This window comes from Paroedura picta, chromosome 10 (genome assembly GCF_049243985.1).
Source record: "Paroedura picta isolate Pp20150507F chromosome 10, Ppicta_v3.0, whole genome shotgun sequence".
Lineage (NCBI taxonomy): Eukaryota > Metazoa > Chordata > Lepidosauria > Squamata > Gekkonidae > Paroedura > Paroedura picta.
In genome coordinates this window covers 66,174,064-66,196,459 of record NC_135378.1, presented here as the reverse complement: position 1 = coordinate 66,196,459, position 22,396 = coordinate 66,174,064, and the positions used below count along the sequence as shown (strand labels likewise).

The 22,396-nt window shown below is 40.9% G+C and overlaps 1 long non-coding RNA gene across 5 annotated transcripts in view; it reads left to right on the top strand.

The window, feature by feature from the left end:
• The window catches only part of LOC143819212 (uncharacterized), a 39,480-nt gene extending 17,301 nt beyond the window's left edge, over positions 1 to 22,179 (top strand). Inside the window, exons 1-5 of one of the 5 annotated variants that reach the window (XR_013224860.1) lie at positions 11,115 to 12,040; positions 12,375 to 12,467; positions 12,829 to 13,051; positions 14,432 to 14,597; positions 15,101 to 22,179. This is a non-coding gene — a long non-coding RNA (uncharacterized LOC143819212). Of the gene's footprint in view, positions 1 to 11,114; positions 12,041 to 12,374; positions 12,468 to 12,828; positions 13,056 to 14,223; positions 14,404 to 14,431; positions 14,598 to 15,100 lie in introns of those variants that run through there. The other 4 variants (XR_013224861.1, XR_013224863.1, XR_013224862.1 and 1 more) reach the window with 4 other exon arrangements.
• The last annotated feature ends 217 nt before the right edge of the window (positions 22,180 to 22,396 follow it).

The following is a 22,396-nucleotide window of genomic DNA, read 5'->3' as shown; positions in this document are numbered from 1 at the left end:
TAGGTCTAACAACTACTTTCTGGATAAAATACGTGTTAGTTTTCTCTGTCGGGTACATTTTAAGAAACATTTTAAAAGTTTAATACAGAACAAGTTGTGACAATATTAAATTTTAGATTGCTGTCTACCTATCGATACAAAGTTGCTAACTACAGCCTGGGAATTTCTTAGAGACATAGGGCAGTACAAGTGGCTGGGGGATTTGGAAAGGGATTTCAACTAGAATACATGTTATACTATAGATTTGTATTCTGAAGCTGCCATTTTCTCCAGGGGATCTTATCTCTGTATTTTGGAGATTAGCTGAGCTAAAACAATATAAAACTTAAACAATTATTTATTAAAGTGTACCAATATCAGGTTAAAAACAAAGTAAAAACCATATTAAAAAACTACAGATCTAACTGCACACAAATAGACCAAACGTTTTAGTTACTAGTAAGAGGAAGAAGAAAAAGAAGTAGAAAAGTTGTTTTTATATGCCACTTTTCTCTACCCAAAGGAGTCTCAAAAGCAGCTTACATTCGCCTTCCCTTTCCTCTCCCCACAACAGACACCCTGTGGGGTGAGTGAAGCTGAGAGAACCCTGATATTACTGCTTGGTTAGAATAGCTTTATCAGGGCCTTGGTAAGTCCTAGGTCACCCAGCTGGTTGCATGTGGGGGAGTGCAGAATCAAACCCGACTTACCAGATTAGAAGTCAGCACTCCTAACCACTACACCAGTCTGGCTCTCTAACAATACAACAGGCACTAGGCCCCCCTCCCCCATCCCAGGCAGGCCAGTCAGGGCCTTCCCTGTGCCACTCCCAATAGGTCTGCTGAGGACTTTTCAGGGTGGGAGGATGCGCTGGAAGGCATTCAGTTCCCCCCTCTACCACCAAAAGGCCTGCAGAGGGCTTGGTGGGCCTTTTGGGGGTAGGGGAGCCCTGGAGGACAGTCCGCTGCCCCCTCCGCCACCCCCAGAAGGCCTACTGAGGCCCACTAGCCAGTGATTTCTGGTCTCTGTGCCTGATTGTTCTCCTTACAAATCCCACTGACAATCTCCTTGACCAGTGCTTCACATAGTCCTTGCCCCTATGAAGACTTCTTAGCAACAACCTGCTAAAGACTGAATCAGAAAAATGCAGAGGAGGTTGCACAGCTAAAATAGACATTAAAAAGCACAGAGTGCAAACACTTGTCAAAATTAATTTCCAAGCAGTACCACTGCAACTCTCTTTATTTTCATTAGTGACCAGGAACATGCTCTTTAACGTAAATCCTTCCAATACTTTCATTCACCTTTCTATAAAAATCTAAGCCTCTCTAAAAGTCCCTTTAAAAATGATTTGTTTGCCAAAAAGGGCTTAATGGTGTTGCTTTTTAGGATTATTGTGTTGATTGTAGGTAAGAGTTCCTCCATTTATCAATTCTATAGCGACTCCAAATGGTTTTCACAGACTTAAAGTCTTTCCTAAATCGTGAGTACATTTGGCATATTCCTTGGTTACATTTAATGATTCTTTTGCAGACTGAGATCAAGTATTCTGATACAGTATTTCACGTTTTCCAGTGGAAGACATAATTATTTAGCATTTCTATAAACAGAAATGGCACAGAGTTGTGGAACAAATCCAGCTATCTAGATATGGCAAGCATCATGCCAGCAAAAGGGCAAACACTTTTACACTTCAGGATCTATACTAAGAATAGGCAAGTTCTCCTCTTTTTTTGTGCTATGACTCCATCTGATACATCTGTTATTATTTTCCTGAATAACATAATCAGCTGGGTAGCTTCCCCTATAACTCAGGCAGTAAACAACATAATATTATTCATTAGAGTTGCCTGCCCTGGATTGGGAAATATCTTGAAATTTGGGAGGTGAGCCTGGGATTTAGCAAGCGACTTCAGCAAGCATAATGCCTTAGAGTCCAACCTCCAAACCAGCCATTTCCTCCTGGGGAATTGAACTTGGTCATCTGGAGATCAACTGTAACAAAGGGAGATCTCCAGGTGCTACCTGGAGGTCGACAGCCCTATAATTCATGAATATTACCATGCACTACTTCATAAACCTTCTGCTTGTTAGAGGTAGTTTGGGGATGCAACAAATTGACCAGTATCCAGTTACAGTTGCCAGCCTCCAGATGGGATCTGGAGATCTCCAGGAATGACATGTGAGCTCCAATTTATATAAATTGTTTCTTTGGTTTTTTTTTATTGCACTTCTTCTGAAAAAAATGGCTGTTTTGACAGGTGGGCTGTATGGCATTATAATCTACCAAGGTCCTTCTCCTTCCTCAGCCCCACTGTCCCAGGCTCTACCCTCAAATCGTCAGGTATTTCCAAATCTAGTCAGTGGCCTGTGCATGATCTCCTGCTTTTTTCAGGCCACTCCCCAAAAGCTTCTGCTGGAGATCAGGAGACCTCCAGAACAGGTAGTCACTATAACATGCCAGTTCTGTCAGATATGAAATGGTTAAACTATCATTTCCTTTTAATGAAAAATTATCTAGACAAACAGCCATTTCTAATAAACACTAATAATTACTGACTGCCCCCAATCTATCCTCCCTGCCACTTCTCATGCCTCATGCTCTGAACATAAGAGACTCTAGGAGCATGCCTAAACAGGGCTTTTTCTACACTGGGCTTTTTTATCCCGTGACCACGAATTTTAAAAACTCATCTACATCTTATTCGGTTTCCATTTTGATATTTAGTGCTTTGAACTTTCCCTCTGCAACGTCTATGATTGATTTGCAGTGACACTACCTTTCCCCCGCAATATCCAGGAGTGGATGTAACTCTTTACATTTGAGAAAAGTGCTCCAAAAGCGTGAAAGTCAGCGTTTTGCTGAATTAACTTCTTTCCCCTTCTCCGTGCATCCGACACTGATGTAGTGTGGTAGTCTGCTGTTTATTAGTCAGGGCATCAATTAAAAGACTGCAGGAAAACTGGTTCCTGGTTGCTATTCCCTCACAAGATTTATTTTTGCCCTCATTTTTAAGTGCCTGTGCTCCAAAAGCCGGAATTTGCCTTTTGGATTCCCCCCCCCCCTTGTTCTTCCCCACACACTCACTCAGGATAAGAAAAATGGATAAGCCGCCTCATGCTCCATTCCCCCATCCCACTTGCTTTGGCTGTAGAGGAGACAAAAGGCAGGGAATAAACCCATCTCCAGCCTTGTGCTCTTTCACTGCTAGCTGGAGCTTCACACAACCACCACTCCCCTCCCCTCTTAGCTTCCATAATCAAGCAGGAAGGAGAGAGCAGCCAGTGTAGAAGGCAATGTCTATTTCAATTTGAGAAAAAGGAAGGCGGAAAAGCCAAGTTCAGATCGATTTGAATTCAGCAGGATTGAGAGTGGCAGAGGGGGGAGTGAGTGCAGAACAAGCCCATGTCTACTAAGAAAATAGTCCCATGTTATTTAGCTAGAAAGCCCTTCTGAATTCGCTGGAGTCAATGGGCTTAGAAGTGTATATTTTTGTCTAGGATTGCACATCATTAATTGGACATGCAGGGGTCTGACTGGGTCATCTCCTCACTAAGCAAAGAAAGCATAATACAGTCCTTCAATATTCATCATTCAGCAAATGCAATGGTTGTGTAGAAGTCAAATAAGAATTGTTTTAATGTTAACTGGTTATTTGGAACCTTAGCAAAGGTAAATCTCAAAATGTAAAAAGGCCTGTGTTGGGCTACATGTATTTGAGTTTGCTCAGCTACCTCTCAGACTAGTTGCAGCCCAGTATGTTTTTAAAATGGTTTCTTTAAAAAAATCCATTACTAATCTGGACTTAGTTATATGATTTCTGGCACTGCAGCAAAAAATAATAAAATATGATGAGATAATAATGAGAATAGGCTTGCTGGGCATTTTCCAAAACAATTTTGGAATTTTTTTAATGGCGCAGTCCATGTCAAATGCAATTTGGGCAATACGATCCAGACCCTTCCTTATATACACAGCAGTGCAAATGTACACTGCAAGTGGACACAGGAATGTAGATGTTGTGCACTGACAGGCAATCAGTGGCAGCAACAACAGATAAGAATGTCTAACTACCCATCAAGGAACATGCTGTCCTTAGCCAGAAGCACAGTATTTGCTCCAAAAGTAGCTGCTTTTGAGAATCTGGTAGAGATGAGAAACTTGAGACCTATTTACATTATGAACCTATATCAACTCTGTATTATTTTTACTGATGTTAAAAATACCCTGTGTTTTTCCTTTGAAATCATTAAGTACAGTTCCCAGTTCCAGAGGTAAGAGCATCCCAGGCTGCAAATGCTTGAAAGGTGATAACCAGCATTTTGAATTGGGCCTGGAAGCAAACCAGGCAACCCAAACGATTGATGGACCCAAACAATTCAGGTGTGTAGCTGTATCGGTCTGAAGTAGTAGCACAAAGTTTGAGTCCAATGGCATCTCTAAGATCAACAAAGTTTTATTCTAGGTGTGAGCTTTCATGTGCATGCACACTTCCTCAGACAATGAAATAGGAATAATGTGTGTAAATGTAAAGGTAAAGGTATCCCCTGTGCAAGCACCGAGTCATGTCTGACCGTTGGGGTGACACCCTCCAGCAATGTCATGGCAGACTCAATACGGGATGGTTTGCCAGTGCCTTCCCCAGTCATTACCGTTTACCCCCCAGCAAGCTGGGTACTCATTTTACCGACCTCAGATGGATGGAAGGCTGAGTCAACCTTGAGCTGGCTGCTGGGATTGAACTCCCAGCCTCATGGGCAGACAGCTTCAGACAGCATTTCTGCTGCCTTACCACTCTGTGCCACAAGAGGTTCTTGTGTAAATGTAAAGAGAGAGTAAATTAGCAATACATTTACTGCTAGTTGACTCTCTTCTAATATTTGCACTCAGTTTTCTTCAATCAATGAAGCACTGTTGTTATATATTCCAAGCAGCGGACCCCATAAATAAATATATCTGTATCATCAAAGAACATCAGAAAAAATTGGCAACTATTACCCTGAAGAAATTAATACTAAAATACTATTGCCCTGAAGAAATTAATAATAAAATACTATTGCCCTGAAGAAATTAATACTAAAATATTATAACTTTTTTGTTTTTTAGGCGAATGAAAAATGGCTTCCTTTTGCCAACATAAAAGGGAATGGAATAAGAGTAAAATATTTTAAAAAGAGAAATGTTTCAGAGATCTAAGAAGAGACTTACCTCTGTCTGTTTCTCCAATTTCTTTCAAGGTTTGAGTTGCATTGACCTAATTAAATCAGCTGATTCAGAAGCAGGCTGTGCTGAGATACCATGTTATAAATTATTACTAGTTCTATTTCTCCCCACTTTCCCCATAAGTGTATCTCTGCATATTTACCATTAGACAAGAAATGCTGCCAGGAAGTTCAGTATGGAAATGGTAGGCCTCTTAATTTTGAGTTGGGTCTTTAGGCTGATTAGTCAGAATTTTTATTTCTGTTGCTAATTTTTCTTCCAGGGGAAATGATCTCTGTAGTCAGTTGTAATTCCAGAAGAACTCCAGCCTCCATCTGGAGGTTGAAAAACGAAGAACACGGACTGACAATTGCCATACAATAAAGTCGTTGAAAAAAAGTCTGTGTCTATTTAATATGTTTGATGAACAGGCATAAAAGCCAAAACGAGTTCCGGATAGACAAATTGCTTGTTTTCAAACATTTCCTCAGTGGCGTTACCTTTCTGAAGTAATTTCAAAGCGCTTTATGGTTGAATTTTTACTTTATGTTTTTCACTTAGTATCCCCTCAGCCACTGGCTCATCACAATATTGGAGGTCTAAGTGATACCCTCCACCTGGAGGTTGGCAATTCCAGATGTCCTCAATGTTTATAAGAAGGGAGTTTTTACAGGAAGGAGCACTATTCTCCTGACTGGCAGCCTGAAATGATACTACTCATTTTCTCGTATCAGAGCACTGCTGTGCGTGTAGAGCAGGTTCTACTTAAAGAAAGTTGGCTGTTTTCAGCATTTATGTTTGAGTGAAGCCTGGGGCTTTTTAAAGGGCCTTTTTAGGGCCTATATTCTCTTGGGAGCTCAAGTTATACTGGAGCTGTTTGTTGATATACAGAAGGGCCTCAGCTAGCAGTTTTTCTTTTCTAATCCTCTTCACTCTCTTCCTCTGTGTTCTGGTGAAACAATTGTTTAGTGTGTTATATGGAGATCAGTTTTGACAGTGTTATGTTAGTAGGAGTCTCAAGATAGCTGCAAAGGCAAAAATAAAGTTTCATGAGGAAAAATTACCTCATAACAGAGGCCTACGTAGTGAGGCTCACTGTGAGATTTATGTTCTGAAAAATCAAGCCATCACTAATGTTTCATGCAAGTGTCTCCAAAGCTTGGATTAACTGGATCATATCAAGGGAGGGAGAAGAAACAGATGTATCTCCAGAGCTAGAAAGAAGCAGAGCAGGACAGAAGTACAGCACGGGAAGAAATTATGTGTGGTGTACATGGCATCTGATTCCAATATGACGGCTCGCCTCTCCTTTGAAAGTGTATCTGGAGTATGCCATTTGTTTTAATGCCTATGGATTACTTGATTATTATATTAAACATGACCTCTCTGTTCCTCTTGGCTTGAGAAAGGCTCACTGCTCTTTTAACGTTATAAACGGCACGGCTGAGTTGAGTCACAACCCATTTATACAGGTATTTCTTATTATCTTCAAATGTTATTTCAATGGGTCTGGTGTTTCGCAACTATTTCCTGGCTCTGAGTTCTGGGTTTTACTCCCCCCCCCCACCTCTTTCTCACTCAGCAGCACATTTACTTCTTCTCTATTAGTTGCTTGGCATTTGGGTTGCCGGCTTCTATTCCTTGCACATTACTTCTGTGCCCTTTGTAATCCTGTGATCACATCATTCTACAAGGCCATGAGGCATTTAGCAAGAAGAGGGTGGGAATGAAGCCCTCAAGAGCACACAGGTCATCAGAATAGACCCTGAGTCAGGCTAAACACTGCCCCTGTTTCTCTTCTCCCCAACTGGCATATGCCAGGGAAGTTCATTATACATATTTCCATCTTGTGAAGATTAACCAATAATTGAAGCCCTCGCTGTGAAGTTGAAATAAGAATTACAGTTGGATCCTAAGAATATTTTGTTGGGAGTCAGCCCCGATGAGCAGGATTCTGAGCAGACCTGCTTTAGATCACTCTATCCAGACCACTCTTAGAAGGATGAGGAGAGGAAGCAGAAGGGTGTCCCAAAGGTGTTGTAGTTAATATGTTGTATTAGGGATATTATAATTTACAAATTATTATACAGTATTTGCTGGCGTATAAGACTACATTTTCCCCCTGAAAAACATGCCTCCCAGTGGGGGGGTCGTCCTATACGCCCGGTGCACTTCAGTTGGGATAGACATAGCTGCCCATAGTGGCCCATAGTACTGTAATGTAATGTAACAAACTCTATATTTTGAGTGGAAATGTTGGGGGGTCGTCTTATACGCCCAGTCGTCTTATACGCCGGCAAATACGGTAATTTACAAATTTACAAAATTTATATCCTACCTTGCAGCTCAGTCAGGGTCACCAAAGCAGCTAACAATTAAAAATAGAGCTTTCTAAAAGTATGTGATGAAACCAAACACAAACTGGGTATTAAAACATAGGGTAGTAAGGAGGGGTCATTGAGGGATGCCTGCCAAAAGTCTTCATGCATTTGTGGAAGATGATGATAGAAAGGAATACAGGAATATGTTAGTAGGGTCACCAACTCCATTTTTGAAATTTCCTGGAGATTTAGCGGTGGAGCCTAGAAAGGAGGGGTTTGGGGAAAGGAGGGATCTCAGTAGGGGTATAAAATCATACAGAGCATCTCCAAAGCAGCCAGTTTCTCCAGGGAAACTGTCCTATGTAATATTGCTCATGAATATATTTTAAACTGAATAGTAAGAAAATTAAAAGTTAAAATTTGAAAATAAGTGCAGTAAAAAGAATTAAAATTAGTTTGGTCAGAAACAGTTTCCTATAGTGCCAATAAGACTACCGACCTATTGTGATATCAAATTAAATATTTTACAGAGAATATATAAATAAATACAGAGAAATTATCTTTATGTAATGCTGTATAACAGGGTTCCCCCAACTAGGGACTATTATGCCCACTAGTACTTGCTGGCCAATATTACTTGGGGGAGGGGTCTTCATAAGGTAGGGCTTCTTATTGGCTGAAAATTTTTTCCATGAATGCAATGGCAGCAGTTGCCATTGGATGATCAGGAGGACAAGTAAGTATTTAAACATGTGCTGCCATTGCCCTTTCAGAGTATAGTTGCCAATTTCAAAATGGGAGAACCAAAATCAGGATTGGTTGAAGGTGTACCAATAAAGAAATCTTGTCAAATAATTATATAAAGTCAAAACAGGATTCTGGAGTCTACCTGCATTTTCCATACCAAGATTTCCTCGGTGACTTGCTCGTAAATAAATATATAATATGTATCATAAAAGTTTTACAAAGTTCCATCATAAGAAATTCCGGATGCAAAAACAAAGTACAAACAAAGCATCCTATCTTGTTTTGGTCAGAATCATATATTCAAGAATAATTCTAATTCCAGAAATCAGTTAAGTTTTCTATAAGAATAATAAATACAAATTATATCAGAAGTCACCATTACCTACTGCAGTCACAATGATAACAAAAACATTCTCATAAATCCAATTACCTTATAATATCAGTCGACACTATGTTTCCGTATTATTTGAAGGCTCCCAGTGATTTCCATGGGATATAACCTCAAATATCCATTGCTGAGTCACTCCTAATATCTGTCAGCTCTAAACACCAGGTGCATGTCACCATGTCGGCTGAACTGGGCAGTATTATTTAAAAAACCGAAAAAGGTCCCAGATCATATGAAGACTTGACTTTTCTAGGATTCCCAGAGAAAATATGTAAAAGCTCTCTCTCTGCAGAAAGGTGCACAGGTTATGTTAATCCGATGATGCATGGGCAGCATGAGTTGTTCTATTAAAAAAAAACAAGTCCTCTGGATTGCACCAGTGTGCCTCAAAAAGTTCCATCAGCAGAGCCTCCCACACTCACAGACTTAAGTGGGAGAAGTGCTCCATGATTCTGACCATCAGCGGGCAGGTAAAGGTCATTTGCTGCTCTTCACATAAAACAGATGAGTGTCAATCTTCACCCCTGCTTTCCACTCCCCATGGCTCAGCTCCAGGCCTTTTAAATCCTGCTTTCTGCTCTCTGCAAAAAGCTGCCAGGAACACAGAGCAGAAGTTTAAACTTTAAATGGCACACAAACTGACAAAAATCAGGTCAGTTCACACAAACCTCCCTGTCCACATGGTTCATGGTAAGGTTCGTGGTACAGCCATGAACTGAATCACAAAAATGTGCTTTGTGCCCATCCCTAACTATCACCACTCATCCCTACAGATTGTTTAGAAAGGAGTAAACAAGCAGCATCGCCTCCTACAGCAAGATTATTGCTTGCAATTTAAGGTTATTATTATGCGTTTTTAGGAAGCAACCATCAGAAAGGTTTGCTAGATGGACACTTTTGTGAGCTGGAGAATTTAAGCATGAGAAAGAAACTTTGCTAATGATATACTTGAACCGTACGGAGCCCAAAATTTGAAATGGATTCAAAATGTAAAGAGTTCTATTCACTCTTCAGTTTTTGTGCCTGAATACTGGTTCTTAACAAGTCCATTAGGTAGATGCTGCCATCTAGAGAAAAACAGTGAGAGGATTTCTCTTTTTACTTTTCAGTGTCTTCTTCTAGGGAACATGTACAGGAGCAGGTTAAAAATCTGTGGAATTAAACACAGCAGCAGTGATCCTCATAGACAGAATGCTTCTCTGACCTCAATTCATTCAGCACAACTAGATAATTATCATACTTCCCCCGCCCCACAAAAAAACAACAAGAAAACAAAAGGAACTGATTCTAGTATTTTCAGTGTGTGTTTAGGGTTCTTCAGGCCCTTTCATAGTTTTGGGGGCCTGGGGCAAGGGTTGTTGTTAAACGCAAAGAAGCATTTACTGTGTTTAAAGGAAGAAGTGCCAAATGTAGTTAGTGTTATTTGCTGTGTCCATTGTTCAACCACTGACTTTTCCACAATGCAAAAGGACTTTGTTTACTTCCCAATTGGTTTTGAAAGATAGGGACCTGCTAAAATCAAACAGGCATGCACAAAGAAACCATGGAAAATACCTGAAAGACAAGAAAGAAAAGCAAGGGATTTACCTTGTCTCAATGTATTATGCACACATACAGATAAATAAACAGCATGCTCTGTTCAAAGGATGAGCCCATGGACTAAACCTTAATGGTAAAAGGAATTCTTTTTAGATAGATTTCTCCCAAACTCTATTACGAGCAACAAGTCTTGGAGTACAGCCAGTATGACTTATTATGAACTACTGAATGCTGTGTGGTTTATCATTTACTTCCTGGGCCTGCAAATAGTTCTATATCCACAAATCTTTACAAACATTCAGGACATCGATTTCTGCAAAGCTACTCACATCTTTAGAGATTAACAGATATGTGTTTCCAGTGCATTTAGAGTTGCATTCTAGTTGAATGAACACAGCCGGGAGGAAAGTGTGTGGGCTGTGGCAGCAATCACATTTGTTGCCTTTTTGAGGATCCTTCACTTTTCTGATATGAGGCTTACCTGAGAACATTTCTTATTAATTTATTTCTTAGATTTTTTAGCCTGTCTCTCTCTGGAGACTTGTGGCAGGACACAATATACCAAAAAAAAAAAAAAAGACTCCGCCCCCTGCCCCCAGCCAGCCCACCCACCCACTTCCATGTCTCCTCCACTGGCCAGCCTGCCCACCACTGAGGGACTCAAAGGGGGGCCACTGGCTGGACAGCCTGCCAGAGATCTCTCAGCCACCTGCCTAAGTGTGTCATTGAAGCTGGGCTGAAAACAGCTCCCAGAGAACTCAAGCAAGGGAGCCACATCACAAGCGGGCTCCCTCCCCTCTGACTTGCAAGGTGTGTGTGTGTGGGGGGGGGGAGCTTTTAAATGAATGCTTGCTTGCAAGGAGGGGTGAGCCTGTCTTGGGACAGGATGGGATGTTGAACATCTGCAATCTTGGTCCGGGGTTGCTGAGGCTATGTGAAGGCCACGGGCAGGGACCTTCTTGCAGCCCTTCTCACCTGCCTAGTCTAACATGCTTGAAGTGAAGCAGGATCTTGCCAGATGTCACATGCACTGTGCCCTCCAGCATAGTGTGTAGGAAAAAAATGGCCCTTCCCCACCCCAACAGGACCCAGGGCATGCACCCTGGCCATTGTAACCTGGATACACTACTGTCCATCATGAACTAGTGTTTGGAGATAGTTAAAGCAAGGAATACATGAATATCTAGCAGGAGATAACTTTAATCTACCCCAGCATACCCCAAGACAACTAGTACTGAGCCAAAATGTAAAGGATTACTTACAACCATTATCATTCCTGGCAAATGATGGTGGTGGTTTGAATGTTGGGAGTGTTCACGAGGAACAGGAAAGTATCAGAGAGAAGACAAAATGTGTCCCTGTTCCTAGGACAAGCTGGCCTGAAAGCCATTTGAATGAATATAGTTCTTCTCAGTAGATTAATTGGGCAGAATGCATGCATGTATGTGCATTTATTTATTTATTTATATCATGCTTTCTCCCCAAAAGGCACCCTAAGCAACTTTGAATATTATTCTCCCTTCTTCCATTTTCTCACCCCATGAGAGAGACTGCATTCAGAAAATGGGCCAGTGATCATCCATAGTACAGTGGAGGTCTAAGCCTGAGGCTCCCAGAATCATTTATTTATTTATTTTTTCTTGGTGATGAAGATGCCATTTTTTCACCATGGATGAGAATAGGAAGCTTCCTCAACAGTTTCTTAGCCATTTTGCTGAGTGCCAATGTAATGGTTCTGTATATATCTCTGCTTTATCCTAGGCCAGGAAGTGTGGCATTCATTGTGCTTTGGCAGAAGATTGTAGAGGTGTCACTGAACCATGAGCTCCTCTTTAACAGGTGTAACAAACCCAGAAGTGTACAGTAAGTCAGTTAGATGCTTAACATTATAGGTGGATTGGCAATTCATTGCACTTAAATTGACAATATGAAATTGAATAAGATTAGTTCAGAATGTTTAAGGCACATGAGCAATACACCAAAGAGTAGCAGAAATGGATCTGGGCTGAAGCCAAAGGCTACTCACAATTATATTTCTTACATAGGATTGCATGCCTGAAGCCCCAGGAGACTTTGGAGGGGAGGGGGAGAAATGCTGTTAATGTGTTGTCATCACTCCCAGCTAAAACCCAGAAACTAAAGCCTAGAATTGTCAATCTCATTTTACAATTTCAGTGACATCTCTTCTGGGTTTTAGGCAGAAGTGACATTGAAGTATCAATGAGGTCACCCCAACATTCTCCTCCAGCTGCTCATTTGAGGAATGGTGGGGGTCAGGAGGCAACAGCAGGTATTCATCTGCCACAGCAGGTTCAGTTGCAACCTTATTTTGCATCAAGATCCACCATGCAGTTGGGTCGAAGCATGTGCCTTTAAGCCGGTTGACTCTTCTTGGTTTTTCTGTTGTATCTTGAACTCTGCCCTTTGGTCACTCCTAACCCATTGTTGTTGCTGTCAGCTTTGATTAGCCAGAGACCCACACTTCACTTGTGTTTGTGCAGCCTGGGTACACTGTTGGTTTGGGGTTTTTTTGAAAATCTATCATGATTTTGCCGTCCTTCTCAATGATAAACTCAGAATTTTACTAATAGAGCTGTAAAAATTAACTAAACTAACTTTTATTGGCTTGTTTGTTTCGGCTACAAACACAGAAAGGACGAGAGGCACCCTTGACCTGGCCCCCTTTGTCACCAATTCTCCTCATGTGATCACGTCAACAGAAGTCAGCACCAACCTCTCACGACCAATTAGGACAAGAAATGAAGCAAGAGTTTCTCATCTGTGAGCAAACTCACAGCAAGTTCTCAAACCTTCAATGTGAATACCGGCTGCATCCCAGATTTACAGCGGACAACTGAACTGTGTTAATTTTCTGTAGGTACCTGCAAAGTGTGCATGCGCATGAAAGCTTTTACTTTGTTCTGTATTCTACATAGCCAGCATTGAGACAAATCTAATAAAAGGCTAACATCTGATATTTACCATGTGGCTTAGAACAGGGGTAGTCAACCTGTGGTCCTCCAGATTTTCATGGACTACAATTCCCATGAGCCCCTGCCAGCAAATGCTGGCAGGGGATCATGGAAATTGTATTCCATGAACATCTGGAGGATCACAGGTTGACTACCCCTGGCTTAGAAGACAAGTAGTGGTTAAAAGCAGGCAGCTGGGCGAGCTTCGGCTAATCACAGTCCTGTTAGAGCTGTTCTCACAGAGCAGTCCTGTCAGAGCTCTCTAAGATGCACCTATCTACCAGGGTGTCTGTTGTGAGGAGAGGAAGGGAAGACAATTGTAAGCCACTTTGAAACTCCTTTGGGTGGTGAAAAGTAGGTTATAAAAACCAACTCTTCTTCTACTACTACTGGAAAAGAGATCATAGCCATGTACAGCTCACAGTGTGAACCTTCCCTTATCTCCAACCCAGAAATTGCAATTGATCCAAAAGGTGGCTGCTAGAGGCCTCATGAGGTCATCTTAAAGGGCCCACACCCAGCCTGTGCTGCAGCAACTACATTGGTTACCAGTTAACTTCTGGATCAGGTTTAAGGTTTTGGTTCTTACCTTCAAGGCCATTCACATCCCGGGCCCCACTTACCTGAGGGACCGCTTATCTCATTATGCCTCCTGTAGAGTCCTCTGCTCTGCAGGTTTGAATCTGTTGGCTGTCCCTGGTCCCCAGGAAGCATGCCTGGCCTTGGCCAGGGCCTTCTCAGTTCTGGCTCCAACCTGTTGGAATGGACTCCAAGAAGAGCTGAGGGCCCTGACAGAGCTATCACAGTTCCGCAAGGCCTGTAAGATGGAGCTCTTCTGCCAGGCATTTGGTTGAGGCTGGGCCAAGTAGATCGGGTCTCTTCCTGTAAAGGCCCTATATGTTGGTTATCTGGGTAGAAGTTACCCCGCCCAAAATGGCGGTGTGGGGCTGTATGCACTGTGGTCAGGTGTAGGTAGGAAGGTAGGGGGGATTAGATGGGATCTTGCCACCTATCTAGGATTGTATTTTTTGTAATTGTATTTTATATCATTTTAAATTCTTGTAAACCTCCAAGAGCCAGCAGGGTCCAGGAGTGGTGGTCAATAAAAGAAAGAAAGAAAGAAAGAAAGAAAGAAAGAAAGAAAGAAAGAAAGAAAGAAAGAAAGAAAGAAAGAAAGAAAGAAAGAAAGAAAGAAATGTAGATTTGCAAACTATTATAATAATAAAAACCAGCATTTTAACTTGAAATTGCAACCCCAAATTTCATACTGTTTTCAAACCAGCTAATATATATGGACATAATTTGCACGTCTCCAAGAATGCACGCGACTTCAAACAGGCGCACGGCTCTTCACCAAAGCCCCACAGCCTCTGTAACCAACTGGCTTCATTTTTCCTCCTGCTGAATGCCTGGTGTTTGATGGCTCCCTTCCAGGGAGCAATGAACAGGTCAGATCAGTAACTAACTTTTTATTCACTAGCCTACTGCTTGACTGATGGAAATTTCTAACATCCTTAAGACTTTAAGCTCTTGGTACAAGGGTTTACATCACACCCTTCACAATGGGGAAAGCTAGCTATAGCTAATCCTTGTACTGCTAAAACTTCCCACAAGTCAAAATAAACCACCATCAGTTAGGTTTTGTGTACTCAATTTATTATTTCTAAACAATTTCCCTATGAAAGATAAATAAACTTCTATCTCTATGGAAGGCGGAAGGGAGGATGGCTATTTGGTTTTGTTTCATTTGGCATCGGTGAGACTGGATACTTAAAGTGTCTGCATGAAAAACAGTTTTTCCCCCTGATATTGTTGGCCAGACGTTTGGTAACCTTTATTCATTCTACAAAAAGGCACTAAGAATAGAAAATAAGGTGAAAAAGAAGGAAAATGATGCTATATTCCTATAGTTAAACTTCTGTTAATTAAAGCTTTTCTATTCTCGCCCCAGAGTATCTTCAGTTAATTCTTCAGATCTACCATCTCTGTTTTTTAAATCCTGAAGATGAAGCTCAAATACTTTGGCCACCTCATGAGAAGGAAGGACTCCATGGAGAAGAGCCTAATGCTGGGAGCGATCGAGGGCAAAAGAAGAAGGGGACGACAGAGAATGAGGTGGCTGGATGGAGTCACTGAAGCAGTCAGTGTGAGCTTAAATGGACTCCTGGGAATGGTAGAGGACAGGAAGGCCTGGACGATCATTGTCCATGGGGTCACGATGCGTCGGACATGACTTCGCAACTAACAACAACAACAACAACAACATGAAGTCTTATTTGTGAACTTTTGCCACCAAGTGTTCAAATTTACCTCTGAAATCATGTGGACTAAAAATTTGCTGTGCAAAATTATAAATACCACCTATATCGTGATTTATACAAGATGGTGTGGATATGGTCAACAGGCCACAAATTTCTTGTTAATATAAACAACTGGGCATATTATATATACAAAAAATTAGCCAGCTTATGCATATCTGAATTTAGTAGAATACTTCGTGTATACTTAGAATTTGGATCCAACTTATCATTCCAGGAAGTGGTCACACAAATATAGCCTTCTAAGTACCATGGTTTTAGGTGTGTTAGTCACCTGCAAGAGTATTCCTTGGACTTAAAGACAGGGAAAGAAAACAGGTTTAGAAACATCTGTTTAATTAATAATACACCAACATATTAGAGTTGGCTCTTATATGCCGCTTTTCTCTACCCGAAGGAGTCTCAACCCAGTTTACAATCACCTTCCCTTTCCTCTCCCCACAACAGACACCCTGTGAGGTGGGTGAGGCTGAGAGAGCCCTGAGATTACTGCTCAGTCAGAACAGTTTTTTCAGTGCCGTGGCGAGCCCAAGGTCACCCAGCTGGCTGCATGTGGGGGAGTGCAGAATCGAACCCGACATGCCAGATTAGAAGCCCGCACTCCTAACCACTACACCAAGCTGGGTCACTTTCTGTGTTGATATGCCTTCAATATGATCACTATGGACACAAAACACAGCATATTTAAGCCCAGTTTCTTTGAATAGGAGAGAGGTAAGGATGTGCTTAAGTCTCTCAAGGAAGTCAGTGAAACCCGAGCGTCTGTAACTGGCAGGAATATGTCACATATATTGGTTGTTGAAATTCATAATAATTCCTGATGCATTCTGCCATTCCCAAATGCACCACCAGTCAGGCAGAGATTTCATTCTTTCAGCATCCAGCTGCATCCAGCAGGTTCCAAAGCATGCCGTTTCAATGGAACAGAAGCTTTCAAGTTACTGAACACAGCTATCTTAATTTTCCCCAATAATGTACCAAACTTCAAAGCTTGATGGGTGCAGGGGAGTCCTTTTTTAACTTGCTCTTCAAGCAGAGGAGTCAAACGAATTGTAAGCCCAACTTGAAACTACTGCCAACATTTCTATTCATCCCTGCAAGAATCTCTTGAAGTCTAGTGGTTACCAAGCAACCATGACAACATCACTGCATGTCTACGTTAAGCCTTTATGGCATTGTGCTTAACTTTGCTCCCTTTCTTCCTTTTTAATTACAAAAGGCAGAATAATCTAGCAGTAACACTCCAACCTGTAAAAAAATTGTAACAGAGTAGAGATATTAGTGTTATACCACATATAGCATATCTCAAATATATATATATATTTATATATATATAAAGTGTGCCATATCTATAGGAGCAATAAGATCTCATTACCACAAAAAAGGTTTTCTTCACATAAAGGTTAATTAGAAGCAACAAAAAAAACCCCTCTAGGACATGGATCTAATCAATAATAAGGCAGGCTGCCCAGGGGGTTGTCATCATCAACAAATATGCACAGACTAATTGCACTTTTAATTTGTGCTGTGCTGTATTATAAGCCATTCCTCCATCCAAACACGACAAAATACCAAAACATTATTTTGTTGGTTTTAAGATGCATTGATGTATCATCATCTGAAAACAGAAAGGTCAACTTCGCAGAACCATTTGATTTTGACATCTTAATTCTCATTGAAAAGTACGGTGTTTTGGTTTTTTAAAAAAAAATCTTAGAAAAAATATATCTCTTTTTTTCTCCTCAAAGCTTTTTGTTTGTTCATTTTCACTCAGCCTAGGCCTCATTTACTGCTGGATTTGTGCCGGATCCTTCTGGAGTACCTCAGAGTTGTTAAGTGACAATCTAAAAGCCGATTTAGGATTAGGATAGCTTAACCAGGTGAACCAAGGGCTTCACTTTGATTGGGTAGAAAAGCTGGAGCTGTGCTTGGTAGTCCATCGTGCGATACTGAAAGGCTTTATCAACATCCTGAGAGGAGTGCATTCAGAATAGGTGGCAATGAGAATCTCACTAATCAGTGAAGGATTATCTAGGGCTCAGAGCTATACCGCTTCTAATTCCTTCTTCATGACGCTGTTCATGCACTGCAAAATGATCTACTGCAGCAGCACCAGTATAAATATTAGATGAGCTTCTTTGGTGTCTTAATTAGCACTTTCTAAGGGAGCTGGGCGTTGAGCAGTCAGCGGTAATCAGTTGTAAAATAATGCAGGTGGGGAAAAAAGCAAAACTCACAGCAGGATTTAAAACAGATTCCAATTTATGGTATAGTGTCGCGGAGAGGATGTATCGTCAGTTCATTTTTATAAGCTCTGCCAGGTGGGAGGAGTTGTATCAGTGTCTAGTCTGGGGTGTAATCATACCGGAGCTGCCAGCGTCACAAAATTTGCACCAATATATATATGTATACACACAAATAAATATATGCTTTAGGGCTGAAGTAGTGAGAACTACTGTGTGCCCCCAGACGCAACTTCATTCACTGAGTCTCCTTCACACCAACAAATTCATCACAGGAAAACAAATAACCTTTTGTGAGCACAAATAGATTCATCACTGTATAGAGAGCTAGATCCCAATTTCAGTGGATGTTGGGCGGCTCCCTGTAGGTGCCTCTGCTGCTACCCAGATGACATTTAACACAAGTAAAGGCTAAGGAGGATTCTCCTAACATATGCAAGCACATGAAATGAGGGTGAGAAGTGGAGAAGTATTGGGAAGATGGTATTGGCAAGAATTTATAGTGAGATAACAAGCAATGTCCATCCCGATGTTCGGTGACCCCAGACCAAATACTCCCCCAATAATTTTGTTCCCCTTTTATCATCCTTTCAGTGACTTTGGAGATAGCCAAGGAGAAAGTCAACAAGAATAAGAGTTACATTTCAGTCTGCACTGGTAGTCCATGTTCTTTATTTCACAGCATACTTTGTCTCTTACCTTCAGCAGGTGACCTGCATGCCATCAAAGCAGAGAATGAGATCCATCAGTGAACACCCCTTCTTTACCAAGGCTGAACCAGGGCTCCAAACAGGTGATCATCCCCACTCACCTGTGTAGGAAGTTTAGAGGAACTGCACTTACACCACTGACTTCCCTCTTCAAGAAGTCATTTCAACCCCTAAAGTGCCTTGAGCAGAATCTTGTTTTCCATGTATGTGTTCTTCGAAACGAATGTCTTTATAACCAAAGCCCTTAAATGCAATAGTTTAACAATGCACTTAAAATACCTCGAAGACACATTTTGCCTTAGTATTTATTAAAATATACCTAAAGGCAAAAATAATAAATAGTGAACAGACACCTTTCAAAAATGGACATTCCACCCATTGTTTTACCATTCAGAGACACACAGGAATGAGCTAGTTTATTTCTCCTGGAAAACAAGATCATTAACATGCTTCACTGCACACTTTGTCAAAAGATATGGGAAAACAGCCTTAATTTCTTAACATCCAATTAGGTCCAGTATCTGGAAGACCACCAACACTGTGGAAACACTTTTTTACCCTGTACATCAATTTTAGAACTTGTTCAGCCTCTCCCTGCCTTTACCCTTGATGCCATTTTACATACATTGCAAACACTGAATAACGCGTATAAACAAAGAGAGAGAAAGATAATTTGTCCCACCTAATTAAACTATGTTTGCTGCTGATTTTATTTTAGAATTCAATAACCCAAATGGCTAAAAATAGCATCAAAGTAGAACTTCGCATCTCTTTATCCTAGCATTTTAGGCAATTGATTTAAACCCACCAATTTGAATATCTTGCACTCCCGGTTATTTTTTAAACAATAAACGTACAGTGATTCGGTTTATTGGCCATAGGTAGAGTCTAAAAATATTTTCTAAGTTTAAATTCTAAATTTAAAAGACCAGTTTTTCCAGTCCAAAACTGCTTCATTGGAATTGTTCAAATTAACAAGAAAAAAAACCCTACCTCATATATAAAGTTCCCTTTTTATCTTTGTATGACTGTAATACTGTACTTAAAATTGTAACACTATTTGTTATCTTGCTGTCTGCATAAAGCCCTCGTTCCTTCAAGTGGAGCGAATATTTTCATGAAAAAAAGAAAGCAAATAGCTTGGACGCTTGACGTTTCTAAATAGTAATGTCAAGAAATAGACATTTCTAAAAAAAAGTAATGCATTTCTTTTTTAAATGCTTTTTTCAAAATCAGAAAAGGAAGGTTTTTATCGCCCTCACACTCGACATACATCCAGGTAAGCTTTGGATACTGTGTCGGAGAGCTTCCATTTCTATCACTCCCTTAATGATGAATGAAATTCTTCATCTAAACAAATAAGCACTTCAGAGGGTTCCCCTTGACAGGGCTGTTAATCCCAAACGTCTGCCTTATCACTGTACAATTCAAGGGCTGAAGATGTACAGTATCCCTGTACTGCCTGGCTCTGGCAAAGCTACACACATATGCTGAAACTTTCCAAGCCAACTTCTGGCCCAATGCTTCTGTCCTGCTGCTCTCACAGACAAACAGACCCATTAACAGCCTAACGAAGCTGCAGGTCTTCTGCATTCAGCCTTACTATTCAGATACAAGGTACATTATTAACCTTCTTCAGTGGCTCTTTTTACTTCAGAAAATCTCTGGATGGTTGACATACTAAAGTCAACCCTCTGGAAATTTTCTGAGGAAATAAGAATGAGTAAATGCGTTCAATATTTGTGGTAATGAACAGCATGGCCTTATATAAAACAATTAAAATCATAGCCATACATCAAATAAACAAATTCTGTATGAGGGAGGAAGGGACTGTAGATGTAATTTTGCAGTAATATGAGACTTTTGTTCAACTTCGGTTTTATTCTCAAGTTTGACTTTGTCAAAGATTTGGGTATTTTAGCAAAGCTTGGTTGCCAAGAGCTACCACATGTGCGTGGACAATGACTCTGTCTGGGCCAGCCTTCATACCAACTACAGCCAATCCTAGCATTATTTTAAAAATCATATAGCATCCTCTTGTGGTGCAGGGTGGGAAGGCAGCAGAAATGCTGTCTGAAGCTGTCTGCCCATGAGGCTGGGAGTTCAATCCCAGCAGCCGGCTCAAGGTTGACTCAGCCTTCCATCTTCCGAGGTCAGTAAAATGAGTACCCAGCTTGCTGGATAATGACTGGGGAAGGCACTGGCAAGGCCACCCTGTATTGAGTCTGCCATAAAAACGCTAGAGGGCGTCACCCCAAGGGTCAGACATGACCCGGTGTTTGCACAGGGGATACCTTTACCTTTACCTTTTATAGCTTCCTGGTTTCATGAGTCCTCCCTCCCCAAGTGGTTATGCCTATGTGTATCCCTCATCGTTCCTCACAGAATGGAAAATAGTGCTTCTGACCTGGCCGTAACTATTTCTTGAAAAAAAAATTATCTATCAACTGTAACATAAAATGTGATGCCCAAATACTTTCGCCCTGGCTAGGGCTACTGTCCCATTGCATTTTCAGGCAGCTGTTTTGCCTCCCCCCCCAAAAAAAAACTAAACACACACACAATAAAACAATGAGCTGTTGCCTACTGGAAGGCCAAACTGCACATTACAGAATATTGTATACATGTAGCTCCAGAGTGCAGCAAATAATTCTCCCCAGTCTTTTTTGACTTGTGAAAATGGCATGGTGGAGGCCAGGAGTCTCTCCCTATGTTGCCAAGCCAAGTTGGGTCCCTGAAGACATTTAAAATATCATTCCCCTGGAGCTGCAGGGAAAGCAAGTTGGTTCTGGGGGTCCTAGACCTGACTCATTACAAAATGTAATGGCAAAATGTAATATAGTTTAGCCCTGATACCTCTCCCATAGGAAACCTGGAAGTTGCCCTTGAGGGGATCTGCAACACTTCTTTTCTTCAGGGGCCTTGACAGTCCATAATTGATCCACTCCAAGGTTGGTGATGTTGTCAGGAGTCCCAGTGTGAACCCCAAAGAGACTTACGTATAGTCTGGTATCTGAATTTGGACTGATTTCATACACAACCACCCTCGTTAATCTAGACTAAATACCTCAATTTCCCCATATTGTCGTATAAAATATTTCTTTGCCATGGACAGATCTCTTCTCTTCTATTTTTTCAGCAACACAGGATCGCTTTCCCTGCTAGATTTGGGCTGATGGGTTTCAGGTCCAAAATGGCATTGACAATCTAAAATATTTTGTTTGCAATGTCATATCTTAGCGAACTTTATAACCCTTATCACCTGCTAAGCAAGGTCTGTATATTTGCCATATTCACAAGGTAGAATGCTCAGATCCATTGATTGCAATGCACTCCAAATGCTTCTGAAAATGGCTTGTGCCAATGCAAATCTGATTTGCATCCAGTAGTTACTCTGCAGTTTCCTAGCATATGCATTTTTTTCAATTGCTCTTCTTTTGTCTATACACATCTATTGACTAAGACATTTATCTAAAGGGCAAACAATAGCATCTTTGATAGTGCTATCAACTATGATGTAATCAGTGCACACAGAGATTTAGTTTTATGTTTTCCTACATTTGTTATCTTAGAAGCAGCATCGTTTTTTGTTGAATTGCAGCCTTAAGTCTGCAATAATTAACAACCTTTATTATTTTAGAGGTTAAATGTTACATATTTGTATGTGTTTACGATTTGAGTGGAATTGATTGGGGTAAAATACAGCCACTTAACTACTATCATATAATTGTACTGCGCTTTGCTGAAAAGCACGGCATTGATTAAACTGTATGATGGATGGCCAGCCTTTAAAAGAAGGTTCTGTTCTGGGTCTTGTTAGGGTAAGAAGATTGTGGAAGTTTTGCCTAAAAGAAATAAGCCTTTGCATTCAATATCAAGGCCAAGATGGAAATGGCCAGTAAAAATGCTTTGGTTGCTCTTGAATCTGTCATAGGGCTCAGATTAAGTCTGTGCAGTGTCTGAAAATATCAGAGCT